The following is a 16,832-nucleotide window of genomic DNA, read 5'->3' on the forward strand; positions in this document are numbered from 1 at the left end:
GTACAGTTGCTTATATGAATTTCGGTTCACATAATGGCAAGCTACATTGACTGACTAACCCTCAAAGTAGCGACGACTCTATATAGAGTCTCTTAGTATACAGTAATATACATCCTCCATATAATAATTAAAGTAGCGACGACTCTATATAGAGTCTCTTAGTATACAGTAGTATAAATCTTCCATATGATAATCAAAGTAGCGACGACTCTATATAGAGTCTCTTAGTATACTGTCGTTTACACCCGCCATATGATAAGCAATTTAGCGACGACTCTATATTGAGTCTCGTAGTATACAGTAGTATAAATCTTCCATATAATAATCAAAGTAGCGACGACACTATATATAGAGCCTCTTAGTATACAGTAGTATACATCCTCCTTATAATAATAAAAGTAGCGACGACTCTATCTTATATAGAGTCTCTTAGTAAACAGTAGTATACATCCTCCTTATGACAATAGTTACTTCAGAAACATTTTGATGTTATAGAATAAGCTTGACTTTCGTCATGAAAATTTTTAAATTGTGATTTAGCAGATATCGCCTTAAGTTGCTGTGATGTGTATTGAAATCCATGAATCCAACTGTACCTTTCTTTTTATTTCTATCCCAATAGTGATAAAAATACAGTCCCGCATTCTTTACATAGCTTTTAATATTATATTACTGTCATCAAAGTCTTAGCAGTATTCTAATACTGCATTACTGCCATCTACCAAGACCACGTAAATTTTTATCCTTTATTTATGTATTTTGCGTGGATATAGTTTAATAATTTATTACTGTCATTCAAGTCTACACAGATTCTACTGCTTTATTACTGTTATATAAGTCTTTAAATAGATTATAATGCTTAAAACACTCCTGAGGGACCCTGATGATAATGGTGGTGGAGACCCAAATGGTATTTTCCTTTTTGTTTTGTTTTATTATAAAGACCGCTGATTTCTTAGCTCATAAGTTGCCTGTTATTTTCTCTAAGTTAGCGAGAAGAGGCTCTTTTTGGCAATTGGAGAATTGGTAATGTTACTCCATTAGGTAAATGTGTTTGTGGTAACTCTAGCCCTGCTTGATTACCTCCCAATTTCCATAATTCCTATATTATCTGAAGCTTTTTGAACGTCTTTTGGCAAAACTTTTGGTTAGAAATGCTGAGGCTAATAAGCTGCTCCCTAGTATGTAGTTTGACTTTTGCAAAGGCCTTGGGGCATGATGATGCCCTTCTTACAGTTTCCAATGCTGTACAGAAAGGCCTTGATTGAGGTCAGGACGTTCGTATGATTGGCCTTGGTTTTAGTGCGGCTTTTGGCCGTGTTGATAATGAGACCCTTAGTTTTCAAACTCAAACAGTTGGGAGTGGGTGGGTCGTTTCTTAGCATCATTATTGAATTTTCTAGTAATAGATTGCAAAAAGTAGTTTTTGATGGGTACCATAGTGACTATAGGAATGTGATATATGGTAGTGTTCTTGGCCCATCACTTTTCATACTATATTCACATGTGTAGTTTGGCCTAGGAAACAAGGTTGCTGCTTATGGAGATGATGCTACTCTCTTAGGCTCAATTTCGTCTCCTGAATGTAGAATTTGGGTGGGGCATGTACCTTAATAGAGATCTACCAAAAAAAAAAAAAAAATGCATGGTGCAAATTTATGGAGCGTAAAGTTGAACCCTAACAAGACTAAAAGTATGATTGTAAGTAGGCCTAGGATAGCGGCTTACCACCATCAAGTTCTCTTCCTAGGCAATGTTTCTTTATAAATAGTACATTAAGAAGCCGTTCTTAACATGCAAATTTAGACGGCCGTAAGAATTTTCAATTTTGTCATTTCTATCGATGATAATATCTTCTGCTGATTCTCGCGCGATTTATCCATTTTGAATTTTGCTCATTTCAATTCACTTCCGGTATTTGTATTTATATTTGCCATCGAAATCCTGAAAGTTAAATACAGCGAGGATTTGAGATTACATATCTGCATTGTCCCTTCAGTAATATTCTCCTAGTTGCTTAACTCTAGAAGCTGAAAGTGCTCTAAATACCACCCTTTACTGAGACTTGTTTGCATATCTATCTATATATATATATATATATATATATATATATATATATATATATATATATATACACACATATATATATATTATATATATGTCTATATATGATAAATTTTTGCACATTTAGACGTGTTTTTTATATTCAAATAAGCCATATATATCTTTCTTCGTGGCCAAGTGGTAGTTACTGTCTATACAAGCTTGCCGGGACAGGGTTCGATTCCCGGCCAGACACAAGCTCTTGTCTTTGTGTGATTTCGCCTGGGGCTCTGATCCCGAGGTCGTTAAGAGAATCCAGACATTAATGTATCAAAAATATATATGGCTTATTTGAATATATATATATGTGTGTGTGTGTATATATATGTGTATGTATGTATATATATATATATATGTATGCATATATAATATATATATATATATATATATATATATATGTATGCATATATATATATATATGTGTGTGTGTGTATATATATATATATATATATATATATATATATATATATATATATATATATGTATGTATGTATGCATATATATATGTGTGTGTATATATAATATATATATATATATATATAATATATATATATATACATATTTTTTTTCAGCAAAGCTGATGCTGGCATAAGGTACATTAAACCAACAACTACAGAACATTGTACATTTACAGGAAAATGTCATGAGAGTAAATCATTAACAATTCAGTAAAAGCAATGTCACATTATTTTACATCAAGCGTACAAGAGCAACAGGAAATCACTGGATTATTAGTGTAAAATTCCTTTTATGTTTTAAACCGAAATCAGAAAACAAGGGCAAAAGGTTATTCGTGATTGATATGAAATTATTGATCGTCCCACATTGTAAAACGATTCCAACAACAAAAGGCCTCATTATTATTGTTGTCCAGATATAACCGAAGATATTTTCCTTTATTATTATTATTATTATTATTATTATTATTATTATTATTATTATTATTAGCTATGTTATAACCCTAATTGTAAAAGCAGGATGCTTTAAGTCCAAGTAATCCAACATGGAAAATAGCCCAGCGAGGAAAGGAAGTAAGGAAACAGATAGAATAGTGTATATGAGTGTACCCTCAAGTAAAAGAACTCTAACCCAAGACAGTTGAAGACCATGGTAGGTACATAGGCTATGGCACCACCAAAACTAGAGAACGATGGTTTGATTTTGGAGTGCCCTTCTCCTAAAAGAGCTGCTTACCATAGGTAAATAGTCTCTTCTACCCTTACCAAGAGGGGAGTAGCCACTGAACAGTTACATTGCAGTAGTTAACTCCTTGAGTGAAGGAGAATTTTTCCGTTATTAACGCTGTCAGGTGTATGAGGGAAGAGGAGAATGTGTAAAGAATAGACCAGAATATTGGGTGTAGCCCATGTGTAGGGAAAGGAAATATGATCTGTAACTATAGAAAGATCCAAATTGATACCATCTGGCCATATAAAGGACCCAGTAACTTTCTAGCGGTAGTATCTCAACGGATGGTTGGTGCCTTGGCCAACCTACCACTAAGATTATAGTAGGCTAGCCTATTGGGAACGTCCCTGCCCGGCGATCTGTTGGACGGGAGTTGCAGACCCACTCAAGCTCTTCATCTCTGTGAGCTAGGGATAAGGGGGTTGGGTGGTTTGGTGTCACTAATAGCCATTGCCTGGTTCTTCCTGGTCCTACCTTGATGGAGAGTGGCGTGGGCGTAGATCATGTAGATAGGTCAGAGTCTCTAGAGCATTGTCCTGTCCCTTGCCTCTGCCTTTCATGAGTAACCTTTAAACATTTACAGAATAACACACTTTCTCATATCGTGTGTCATGTTTTTGTTAACGTTTCAATAACTATTTGTGACTGTAGTTTTGACGTTAACATTCTTTTTTTTTTTATTTTGTCAATGTCCATCAACTCATCACTTTACTTTTTTTAATTAAGAGAATATATATATATATATATATGTATATGTATATATATATATATATATGTGTGTGTGTGTATATATATATATATATATATATATATATATATATACATATATATATGTATATATATATATATACATACATATATATATATATATATATATATATATATATATATATATTTATTACATATATATACACACACACACTGTACATATTAACTCCGTCAACAAATCTGGAAGGATGTTTTGTTGTCACTCTCCGTCTCTGTGTCTGTGTGTTTGTGTGTGCTCTGTTTTAATGAAATCCTAATAATGTGTTTTTCGATAGAAGGAAACACTTGGTAGACAATCTGTGTGCCATGGAAACCATCTCGCCTATTATACGGAATGAGGATATATCCCGTGTTTTGAATGCTATTCATACGTTTTTTTTTTTTTTTAATTCACGTAATTGATATAATATCCTACATTTATTATTATTATTTGATTTTTTATTTGTTGAGTGGCTTTGAGGGAGTTTGGTGTACTTACTCTTCTTTCCAATGTTTTGTCGCGAGAGAGAGAGAGAGAGAGAGAGAGAGAGAGAGAGAGAGAGAGAGAGAGAGAGAGAGAGAGAGATAATACATCATAAAAATATCAGTAATATAAATGAAAATAATTAGTTATAATGGATGTATAAGCTGTCTCAATGAAAAATAAGTTTTAGATGAAACAGTTACATTCCGAATATTTTGTGATTAATCGAAATCACTCGGTATTTGAAATTTCTAATTTTTGCCGTTAACCACAGTAACATATTGATTATTCATTTACTTTGTTCTTTTCTAGTGCATCTGGTTGTGACATTCTAGTGTACCAACTGTGTGCCACACGATCGTACATAGTAACATTTTTTTTTTTTTTTTTTATTATTATGTTTTGTATCTTCGCTCTCCCCTCGTAGTGCCAGATGACCCGCCTACAGTTCGCCTCTCTAGATAGGGGTGCCCTATTTAACATGTACAGTATGTCATTTTTTTTTGTGGGGGGGGGGGTGTTGGGGTTGGGGGGGGGGGGGGCATGTACCAACCGTGTGCCACACGATCGTACATAGTAACGACATTTTTTTTTTTTTTTTTATACAGTATATTATGCTTTGTATCTTCGCTCTCCCCTCGCACTGACAGGGACCTGAATAAACGTCTGTTTCACTGAATGAAATATATTCTAGAGGCGAATTAAGAAATATATATTTTTTTTTTATTTCGGCAATATTTTTTTTTTTCTTTTTCTGGAAAGCTATTTCTTCAGACCGGCTTATCCTGTATGGAAGAGCCATTACCCTTTACACGCTATTTTTGCAACAGTGATAAAACTTGCGCACTTAACTCCATTGCCTTTGTCTGATATTTCATGCAGTAAAAGAAGAATCGTTAGATACACTCGGTAACCTTTACTGCATCCTCTCTCATTGTTCCCCTTGCTTGCTTCCAGGAAAAGATCGCGCAGACTTTTTTTTCGATTCTCCGATGTAAGACTTTCATTGTCTCAACTGATTGACTTCCTCTTTCGAATGTACCAATGCTGGATGGTGCTGTCATCTGCATTAAATTCTATTCTCTCTCTCTCTCTCTCTCTCTCTCTCTCTCTCTCTCAAAAGAGAATAATACCTTTAAGAAAATTTGTGACCAGTGTTTAGAAAATAATATAGAAGCAAAAACTATTCTCTCTCTCTCTCTCTCTCTCTCTCTCTCTCAAAAGAGAATAATAGCTTTAAAAGAAATTTATGACCAGTGCTTAGAAAATAATGCAGAAGCAAATAACTATGCTCTCTCTCTCTCTCTCTCTCTCTCTCTCTCTCTCAAAGAGGATAATAGCTTTAAGAAAATTTGTGACCAGTGTTTAGAAAATAATATAGAAGCAAAAACTATTCTCTCTCTCTCTCTCTCTCTCTCTCTCTCTCTCTCTCAAAAGAGAATAATAGCTTTAAAAGAAATTTTTGACCAGTGCTTAGAAAATAATTCAGAAGCAAATAACTATGCTCTCTCTCTCTCTCTCTCTCTCTCTCTCTCTCTCAAAAGAAAATAATACCTTTAAAAGAAATTTATGACCAGTGTTTAGAAAATCATGCAGAAGAAAATAACTCTCTCTCTCTCTCTCTCTCTCTCTCTCTCTCTCTCTCTCTCGCAAAAGAGAATAAAACCTTTAAAAGAAATTTATGACCAGTGTTTAGAAAATAATGCAGAAGCAAATAACTATGCTCTCTCTCTCTCTCTCTCTCTCTCTCTCTCTCTCTCTCTCTCTAAAAAAGAGAATACTACCTTTAAAAGAAATTTATGACCAATGTTTAGAAAATAATGCAGAAGCAAATAACCTCTCTCTCTCTCTCTCTCTCTCTCTCTCTCTCTCTCTCTTTCAAGAGAATACCTTTAAAAGAAATTTATGACCAGTGTTTAGAAAATAATGCAGAAGCAAATTACTATTCTCTCTCTCTCTCTCTCTCTCTCTCTCTCTCTCTTAAGAGAGAATAATACCTTTTAAAGAAATTTATGACCATTGGTTAGAAAATAATGCAGAAGCAAATAACTTCTCTCTCTCTCTCTCTCTCTCTCTCTCTCTCTCTCTCTCTCTCTCAAAAGAGAATAATACCTTTTAAAGAAATTTATGACCATTGGTTAGAAAATAATGCAGAAGCAAATAACTTCTCTCTCTCTCTCTCTCTCTCTCTCTCTCTCAAAAGAGAATAATACCTTAAAAAGAAATTTATGACCAGTGTTTAGAAAATAATGAAGAAGCAAATAACTATTCTCTCTCTCTCTCTCTCTCTCTCTCTCTCTCTCTCAAAAGAGAATAATACCTTAAAAAGAAATTTATGACCAGTGTTTAGAAAATAATGAAGAAGCAAATAACTATTCTCTCTCTCTCTCTCTCTCTCTCTCTCTCTCTTAAGAGAGAATAATACCTTTTAAAGAAATTTATGACCATTGGTTAGAAAATAATGCAGAAGCAAATAACTCTCTCTCTCTCTCTCTCTCTCTCTCTCTCTCTCAAAAGAGAATAATACCTTTTAAAGAAATTTATGACCATTGGTTAGAAAATAATGCAGAAGCAAATAACTTTCTCTCTCTCTCTCTCTCTCTCTCTCTCTCTCTCTCTCTCAAAAGAGAATAATACCTTAAAAAGAAATTTATGACCAGTGTTTAGAAAATAATGAAGAAGCAAATAACTATTCTCTCTCTCTCTCTCTCTCTCTCTCTCTCTCTCTCTCTCATTTAATTTCTTTTCGCAAATATTCCTTGTGTAATGTCATGGTAATTTTATGCTAGAATGAATAAACTTTCGTGATTTGTATATTCATCTAACCTGAACCTACAGTTTCAAGTTGAAGTTGAAGTTGAATGGAATAAAATAGAATCAGTTGATAAGTTACTTGAAAGCTGAGGCTGAGGCTTGTTGGCTACTGGACAAAGAGGAATTTCATAATAATTTTAGTGGTGTAATTTGAGTTTTCCTTACTGTGTCAAATATCCTGAATTTCTAGACTTCTACACAAAACAATTTCCATTATCTTCTAGTGCTTCAAGCTGTTATTCCCTGATAGCCAAAGTCGGTAGACCATAAAGCCTGGTACACTCCAAAATCAAACCATTGTTCTCTAGTCTTGGGTAGTGCCATAGCCTTTGTACCTTAGTCTTCCACTGTCTTTGGGTAGAGTTCTGTTGCTTCAGGGTACACTCTACACTCAGGCTCATTATTTTATCTTATTTCTCTTCCTCTTATTATTTTGAAGTTTTTATAGTCTATACCTGAAGGATTATTTTAATGTTGTCATTCTTAAACATCTCTTGTAGTTTATTTCCTTATTTCCTTTCCTCTCTTGACTCTTTTCCCTGTTGCCCTTGGGTATATAGCATGCTGCTTTTCCAACTAGGATTGTAGCCTATGAAGTAATAATAATAATAATAATAATAATAATAATAATAATAATAATGAAGGCAAACCATCGTGTAATTTTGCTTGAATATAGATTGTTGCTCTTTTCGTGTATCTGTCCATCATTGTGTTTATCTCGTTTGGTCATCGTAACACACTTTAACAGCTGAAGGGACGCCAGTCTTGGCATGAAGGTAGAATGTCATACTAAGTTTAGTATAAAGTTGAATTCTCTATATATCTATTCAGTGATATGTCTCTCACGCTGTCCTTGTCTGTGCAAGTCTTCGCACACGGTAGAAGGAAATTCAATCAAACTTAATATTCTGGTAGAATATCATGCCTTCCTGTTCTTGAAGGGAAATAGTTTGTCCGTCTCTTCCTCTGATTACACTTCAGTGTGTGTTATATTTACTTTGTCATCGGAACTGTCCCCATATGGTTGAAGAAATTCGAAGTTGGTAGGAAGGTACTGCTTCATACATGCAGTAGGTGGGCAGAAAGATTGTCTCATATTGTTTGTTTAAGTTGGCGTCACAGCTATCCTTAGAAAGCTGAAATAACTTCTATCATACTTGGTACAAGAGAAAACTATCATCCATAGAGGTACAGTTGGACACATGAATTCCTGGCACATCTCACTCTGACGAAGTGCACCCATGTCACACCCTTACTGCGCTGTGAGTGACCAAACAAATTATAGGGAGAGATGACAGAGGTGGTGGGATGAGTTACACACACAAACTCGCCCCGCAATAAGGGTGTGACAAGGGACACTTCCTAAGAGAGAGGTGGGCCGGGAGTTCCTGTAGTCCAACTGTACATGAAGGAGATGCTCATTCTGTTCTTTTCGTTTGCTGCTTGTCAGTTAGCGTGTTCCTCATTCAGTGTCTGTCTTTTTCACATTATCACTGCAACTCCGTGGATATGGTGAAATAGATTTCATTCAATTTGGGAACTTTACACAATAGTTAGACTTAGATATTTCAAAACTTTTAATCGTGATGAAACTTTCTCGATACTTCAGCCGAGGGTCTCAAATCAAAACCTCCCACTTCAAACTCAAAGTAGTGTGGTTTCCTATGGAAACATCCTTGTCTGGAAATCTGCTGGACTGACGTTCGAGTTCTGCTCAAGTTCGGTAGTTTCTTGTAACCTTGAGCTAAGGAAGGGGGTTTTGGGGAACCTATAGGTCTGCCTGCTGAGTCATCAGCACCATTGCCTGACACTCTGCGGTCGCAGCTTGGTTGGAGAGAGGCCTTGGGTGCTGATCGCATGTATATAAGGTCAGTCTCTAGGGCATTGTCTCTGCTCCTTGCCATTCATAAGTGTCCTTTAAACCTTCTAAAATTTACTGGATTTTAGAGGCTTTGTGATATAGATGTAGATCAGTGGAAGCATACAGTGACATATTATTTTGAAGAAAGGGAACTCAAGTGTCAGATTTCAATATTTGTTTTGATAAATATATTCGGATCCATAAAAATAACACCTCATTGGTACTAAGGTCGTTTTGTCGACCTATGTTTTCTATTTCCGAATCATGAATCATATATGGATTAAGATTTTCATTTCTGCAGAACAGGAGTAAACCTTCATTTCATAACGTTTCTTAAGTAAATTTTAAAAAGAAATATATTACCCTTATTTTTTATTTACCGAACGTTGATTTTGTAAATATTTTTTTTTGTTCATTATTTTTCTACCTAATCTATTAAAGGTATCATATTGTCTGCTGTTAACTGGCAAAAGATCCTAAGGTAGTATGTTTTAGAATTTATGGTATCTGCCAAGAATTCCTTTGATAACACCCTTTGGAATAATCCTTAATCTAAAATAAATCGTGTGTCTGTATAGTGTGTAAAAGTCCACATTTTACGCGATATCATGTTTTGTCTACAGCCCCTGCAGGGGGAAAATCTTGTGAAAGGAAGCTTTTGTACTTGAAGTATTCAATTTACAAACAGTTTTTATAATACTGGTCGCATTTTAACAGTTTTTTTTTTTTTTTTAGCTAAGTAAAAATATGATGAACAAATATTGCATTGTATCTTTTATTGTTGAATAAGTTCATTGTTAAAATTATTTTATAAGCAAATAAACGAGGTGTGGAAGAGAACGCGTATGGATTTCTATTTTATTTCTACAGCTTTTACCCTGGGGGGTGGGGGGGGAGGTGCTCCATTGTACAGTTGGACTCAGGATTCCCTGGTACACCTCCTTTGGGAGAAGTGCAGCCTGTGACATCCTTACTTCGCGGCGAGTACCAAACCAGATAGAAGAAATGGCTAAGGTGGTGGGCCGGTCTACACACAGGAACTTTCCGCTCAGTAAGGATGTGGCTGGCTGCCACTTCACGGCAAGGTATTACCAGAAATTCCTGTGTCCAACTGTACCAAAAGTATAATCCCTGTTGTTAAGTCATGAAGAGGCCTAAACCGTTCATGTTTAGACGACAAACAGCACAATTTTAGAACGTCTTGCCTGCATAGGAATCATATAATTGCATATTTCCCGTCCTCTTGTTTTGTTAAAGTTTTTATAGTTTAAATAGGAAATATTTATTTTAATGTTACTGCTCTTAAAATTTTTTTTTTTTTCCTTGTTTACTTTCCTCACTGGGCTTTTTTCCGTGTTGGAGCCCCATGGCTTATAGCATCCTGCTTTTCCAAAAAGGGATGTAGCCTAGAAAGTAATAATAATAATAATAATAATAATAAAATAATAATAATAATAATCTGAATTGGAAATGCATTGCCTACAATTATCTAAGGAAGCGTCATAGTGCAATAAGCCCTTTTTTTTTATTTTTATTTTTTATTTTTTTTTTTTTTTAAATAAGTTTCTTAGGTAGCATATTTTTTTTTGTGTAGAAATGTCCCCCCCCAAAAAAAAAAAAACAAATTCTTAAGAACATTCCTGAATAAATTTCACCTGCATAAAACTTTTTAATGCAGTGTGTTCTTGAGTGAAGTTTGTCAATTAACCCGTTTTGGAATAAATTTTTCTCAACTGAAATTCCTAAAATATCACTTTACTTGCATACCTCGATTGTTGTGTATATTATATAATATGTCACGTTGAGCCACATGGATATTTATAAATATAAGTAATTTTGATTTGACCCATGTGAAAATGTAAGATTTAAGTATATTTCATTAAGAATTTCATAAAAATAGTCTAATGATAAAGGTTGAGGATTTAATAATCAATTTAGTTAACTGTCAGAATTATGGTAGCTGTTAAATCAAACTTTGAACAGAAGTTATTATTATTATTATTATTATTATTATTATTATTATTATTACTACTACTACTACTACTACTATACTACTACTACTACTACTACTACTACTACTACTAGCAAAGCTACAACCCTAGTTAGAAAAGCAAAATGCCGTAAGCCCAAGGGCTCCAACAAGAAAGAATAGCCAGAAATAAAGAAATATATAAACGATGTAAGAGTAATGATCAATTAGAAAAATTTAAAAATATTAACAACATTAAAACCGATATCTCATATATAAACTATAAAAAGACTTATGTCAGCCTGTTCCAGTTAAGCTGGAAATACATGTCTCCAAAAGAGAGTAAAAACTTACTGCGAGTTCAGCGCTGTTCACAGCCATGTTTTACGTCCTGACTTTGATAGGTCGGGGCATAATGGGATGAATTTTCCTCCTTAATTAATACCTTAGAACCTCATTTGAGAAAGGAAGGCAAGTATACTTAAGTGGGACTCTCGGACGGGAAGTGGCTGGGCTTGATGTCTGCTCCGGAGAGGTTGGGTTGGGGCGGAGTGGGGCAGGGACGGAGTGGGGCTGGGGGCGGAGTGGGGTTGAGAGGTAGAATAACACGATAGTTAATCTAGTAAAGGAGAAGGAAGAGCAAAGGGGAGGGAGGTAGGTGGAAAGGAAGACGAAAATGGGGAAAGGGATGGTAGTGAGACGGAAAATAGGGTGAGGCTCGAGTGAAGTGGGAATTGAGAATCGATAAGGAACAAACTTAAAGGGGTCACCATTCCTCCTTCTCCTCTTCTTCTTTCTCTCTTCTTTACTCGTCCTCGAAAAATGTTTGAATCTACGCTACTGCTTTAAGGTAAAACAAAGGGGAATTGCTCGTGTTTGAAACGTTTGCGATAATGCAGTTTCAGTCATGGTTATATCTTGATATACGAATTACTAAAGTTTAAACGTTTTTGTTAATTTAGTTTATCAGGGGTATATAATCGTTGAATTACTGGTGTTTGAACCTTTTTTGATAATATAGTTTCAATCATTGTTATATAATAATCGACGAATTACTCGATTTTAAACGTTTTTGATAATGTAATTTCAGCCATGGTTATAGAACAAGTAGGCCTAATCGACGAATTACTCGATTTGAAATTTTTTTTAATGATAAATTGTTTCTAATCATATAATTTCTGTCGTGGTTTTATATTAATCGATGAATTTCTCGGGTTTGAACGTCTTTGATAATGAAGTTTGCTATGATTACGATAGAAAAAAAAAATTTTTTGTGAAGACTTTACAATTACATCTATTTCTGGCCAATTGCAATCACATAAGATTCAACCCAGGACTAGCAGGATCCTTCCCGCATGTGAATATTTTTACTTTCCGCAACTTTTAATGGTCCCAAGTTGCTTGACAAAACGCAGTCTTAAATTTCCCCCTCCCCTCCCCTCGTCTTGGAATACGTATTAGCAAGAATGTTTATATGGAGTTTTCTTTTTTTTTATCTTTTCCAACGGATTTGAATATTTATTTTTATCGCAAATGTTTTGAGTTTATTTTGGAAAAAGATCAAGTCGTATACAGAGACGTAAATTTCGTAACCTTATCTTCGTTCGTTCGTAGATCTTTGATAACTCTGAAAGGCATTGCTCTCTCTCTCTCTCTCTCTCTCTCTCTCTCTCTCTCTCTCTCTCTCTCTCTCTCCTCTCTCTCTCTCTCTCTTCAACTCCACAACTGCATGTTCAAATGTTTCAGATCTTTGGAGATAATGAAAGCGCTCTCTCTCTCTCTCTCTCTCTCTCTCTCTCTCTCTCTCTCTCTCTCTCTCTCTCTCTCCTCCCTCTCTCTCCTCTCCCTCCTCCTCATCCTCTCATATATATATAATGTATATAAATGCAAATATATTATATGTATATGTATAATTATATATATATACATATATATATATATATATATATATATATATATATGTAATATATATATATATATATATATATATATATATATATATATATATATATAATATATATATACATGTGTGTGTGTTTATATATATGAATTCTACAATCGGACGTTCTTACAATATTTGCCATGACCAAAATGATATATTGATGAGTGAACCAGGCTAACTTTTGTAATATTGATTTAAGATAAGTGATTCGAATCTCCGATTAATATTCCTGTGGAAATTGAGAAAAGGAAGAAAATTTATATTCAAAAAGGCCTATTTTCATGCCTTCGTGAGCGTTCAAGTAAACTCATCCTTTTGTTCTAATCGTCAATCGTACTTTTTCATTAATACATTTTTTAATTGAAAGTTGTCGTATTTGATCCTGAACTGATTTTTGAAAATTCATCCTTTGGCATATAGAAATTCTGAATTGGAAATATGTTGATAACCTATTTCAGTTGACACTCTTCAATTACTTAGAATTAAGTTATTGCTGTATTTAACACCAGTTTTAAGGATGTACAGTTGGACAATGGAATTAATGGCACACCTAACACTAAGTAAGTTAACCGTGTAACTCCCTTACTGCACGGCGTTCTTTTGTGTAGCCTTTACCTCCACTTCTGGTTACTCGCCGTGCTATAAGGATGTGACGGGATGCAGGGCTTTAGAGTTTAGGTGTGCCAGGAGTATCTGTGTCCAACTGTACCCTTTGAGGGTGGTATATTACACGGGTGAAGGTACTGTAATTTCGTTTTTAAAAGAAAAAGTTTTCAAGGCCCACTAAAATTTCTTATAATTGCATTAATTCTTTTCCTATTTTGATCTCCATCATTACAAATTTAGGTCTTGTCATTTTGTAATATTTTAAGTCATTCTTACACCCTTTTGTGTAGCCTAAAAAATACCTAGTCATGAAGAACATATATGATATTATAATTGAACATCTCTAACACCTTATTGTCTGGCGCGTGGCTTCGGGACAAAAATGTCATAAATCAATCAGTCTTAACACCTTATGGCAAACCATTTTCAAGTGAAACTTCACTGTTCCATCTGAAGGAGTCCACCACCATGAACCTGCTCACATATAGCATTATTACTTTCATCAGCATTCCAACCATTACTGATCGTACATTTTTGCAGTTATATTACTGGTATTCCAGATGTGGCTGAAGCTTTTTAGCAATCAGGGTGTGCGCAGTAATGAGTGACTATTTGCGCTTCTAGTTTTCCAGTTTAATTGCCCTAGGCATGAAAGCCCCAGTAACAAACGGAAAGGTAATCTGTTGAAAAATGAAACTCAACTGGCGATATTCTTGGTTGTTAGCTAACTGCTGCAAACACGTTCTCTCCAAATTTCGACACAAAATCACCGTAATTTTGCTCTCAAACTTTTTTTTTTTACACGAGCGTTGCTCGTCAACTGTTTGGAGGAAATTTTTCAAACTGCGAAATAATTTTGCTGGGGGGGGGGGAGCTCATGTGGATGGGACTAATTTGAATTTTAGATTGTGTTGTAGATATTCTAAATCATAATCCTTTCAATGAGTTATTGTTTTTATAGATATTTAAAGGATGACAGCAGGATGCTGTATAGAGCCAATAACAGGATATTCCGCTTAAAATTAAAACCGAGTTTAGACATTATGACATTTAGGCTTTAATACTGTATATGATTTTGAGCTTCATGTAATCATTTTTCGAATTACACGATTTGCAATTTTGCAAGTACTTTGGCAAACCTAAATATCGTGCTTTTGTATTTTTTTTTCATTTTGTACTTCATAATTCTCTCTCTCTCTCTCTCTCTCTCTCTCTCTCTCTCTCTCTCTCTCTCTCTCTCTCTCTCTCTCTCTCTCTCCCTCTCTCTCTCTCTCTCTCTCTCTCTCTCTCTCTCTCTCTCTCTCTCTCCGATATATACGGAAAATTGTAGCTAGAACTTAAAATATCAAACGCTGGTATGTTATAAATTATTTTATAAGATAAAGCTGTTTTTTTTATAATTTTACGATCATTCCACTTTATCTCCTTAAGGGTGAGATTAATTTTCAAACTTGAAATTGTATTTCGAATTTGGCGTCAGAAAAGTACGTGGTTCGAAGAGAGAGGAAAAAAAAAAATTCTCAATTGTAATATTTTATTTACTACACTGTTAGGAAAATCGTAGTTTTAATCGTAAATTCTCCGTATAAATATACTGTTCTCAACCGTATTTCAGTAAAATACAGGCGACCGTAATTCTAGTTTACTTTGGTGACCGTAATATCACTCCTCTACGTCAATAGATCCGTTTTTAGAACGGTAAAAAATCCTGGAATAAAATGTTGCTAGATATTTACCGTTTTTTTTTTTAATGGAAGTTTTTAACAGTGTATCCTTTAATGTAAAAATATTTTAATCTATTTAATACTAAAGTTGATCATCGAACTCAAACTTATTGAAAGATATCTTCAATGGAAAGCCTCTGTAACTTTAAGTCTTCCTATTATGCATCTCGGTTTCTGGTGCTCTACACTGCGAAAGACTGTGATCATCATCTCGTTCCCTGACCCTCGTAAACTTCTTCTTTCAAAGAATCGGGTATGTTGATTACTCTGAAGATGGGGCCTAGTTTTTTTTTTTTTTTCTTAAGATTCCAAAGAGCAAGAAAGAAGAGGAATTCTTGAATAGTTGAAAGAAGTGGCTTCGAAGTTTTGGAATTTTGTCGTTTTTGCTTGTTTGATTCATTGATGCATTTGCAAGGGTGTTATTATTATTATTATTATTATTATTATTGTTGTTGATGTTGTTGTTGTTGGTGGTGGTGGCGGTGGTGGTGGTATTATTACTAGCTAAACTGCAACCTCAGTTGAAAAAGCAGAATGCTATAAGCCCAAAGTCTCCAACAAGAAAAACGAGTCCAGTTGGCAAAGAAAATAAAGAAATAAATAAAGTACTTTAAGAACAGTGACAACATTAAACTAGATCTTTCATATATAAACTGTTAATAGAGATTTCTGTCATTCAACATAAAAACATTCTCTGCAAGTTTGATTTTTTTCAGGAGTCCTCTGCAATTTAGAACGCTACTGTTAAAATTTTGACGTAAAAAAGACGGTAATAATCCTGGACTAAATGTTGCAGACATTTACCGCTTTTAAAAAGGGAAAAATTGACGTAAAGGAGTGATATTACGGTCACTAACTCGTAAAAGATAATAAAAAAGTAGGGTAAAAATTACGGTCACTTGTATTTTACTGAATACGGCTGAAAACAGTAGATTTTTTACTGAGAATTTCCGATTGAAATTACAGGTTTTTTAACTATCAACTTTAAACTTTAAAACAAAAGGCAAATCCACTACCAAGTTCTTTCTATTGCCCAGAAATAACAGAAACTTTAGAGCCTACAAACACCACTTGCGAAAGGGGCACTGAATCTCCAAAGTTTAGGTAGACTCTGTACAAAGGTATTTGTCTCCTCCTTGCCATGAATTATGGGTTTCCCAGGAATGCAATTTACCAGTTAACTTTGGACTATATATCGAAAACCCCTTTTTCTTCTAGTTCCCCTCCCATATGTTCGCAAAAGGATGAGCCTTATTGTTATTTTCCTGAAGTTTTAAAGACAAATTTATGTTTTGCCTTTTTGGACATCTTTTTGGTTTGTTTTCCACCCAGTTTTAAACTTTTTTTTTTTTTTTTAGGGAATTTAAATGTTTACTTATTTATTTAGAGATATA

At 34.5% G+C, this 16,832-nt stretch overlaps 1 long non-coding RNA gene across 1 annotated transcript in view; it reads left to right on the forward strand.

Moving 5' to 3' along the window:
- The window catches only part of LOC137622476 (uncharacterized), a 535,846-nt gene that overhangs the window by 431,907 nt on the left and 87,107 nt on the right, over positions 1–16,832 (forward strand). The window lies entirely within an intron of this gene.

This window comes from Palaemon carinicauda, chromosome 2, assembly GCF_036898095.1.
Source record: "Palaemon carinicauda isolate YSFRI2023 chromosome 2, ASM3689809v2, whole genome shotgun sequence".
Taxonomy (NCBI): Eukaryota; Metazoa; Arthropoda; class Malacostraca; order Decapoda; family Palaemonidae; genus Palaemon; species Palaemon carinicauda.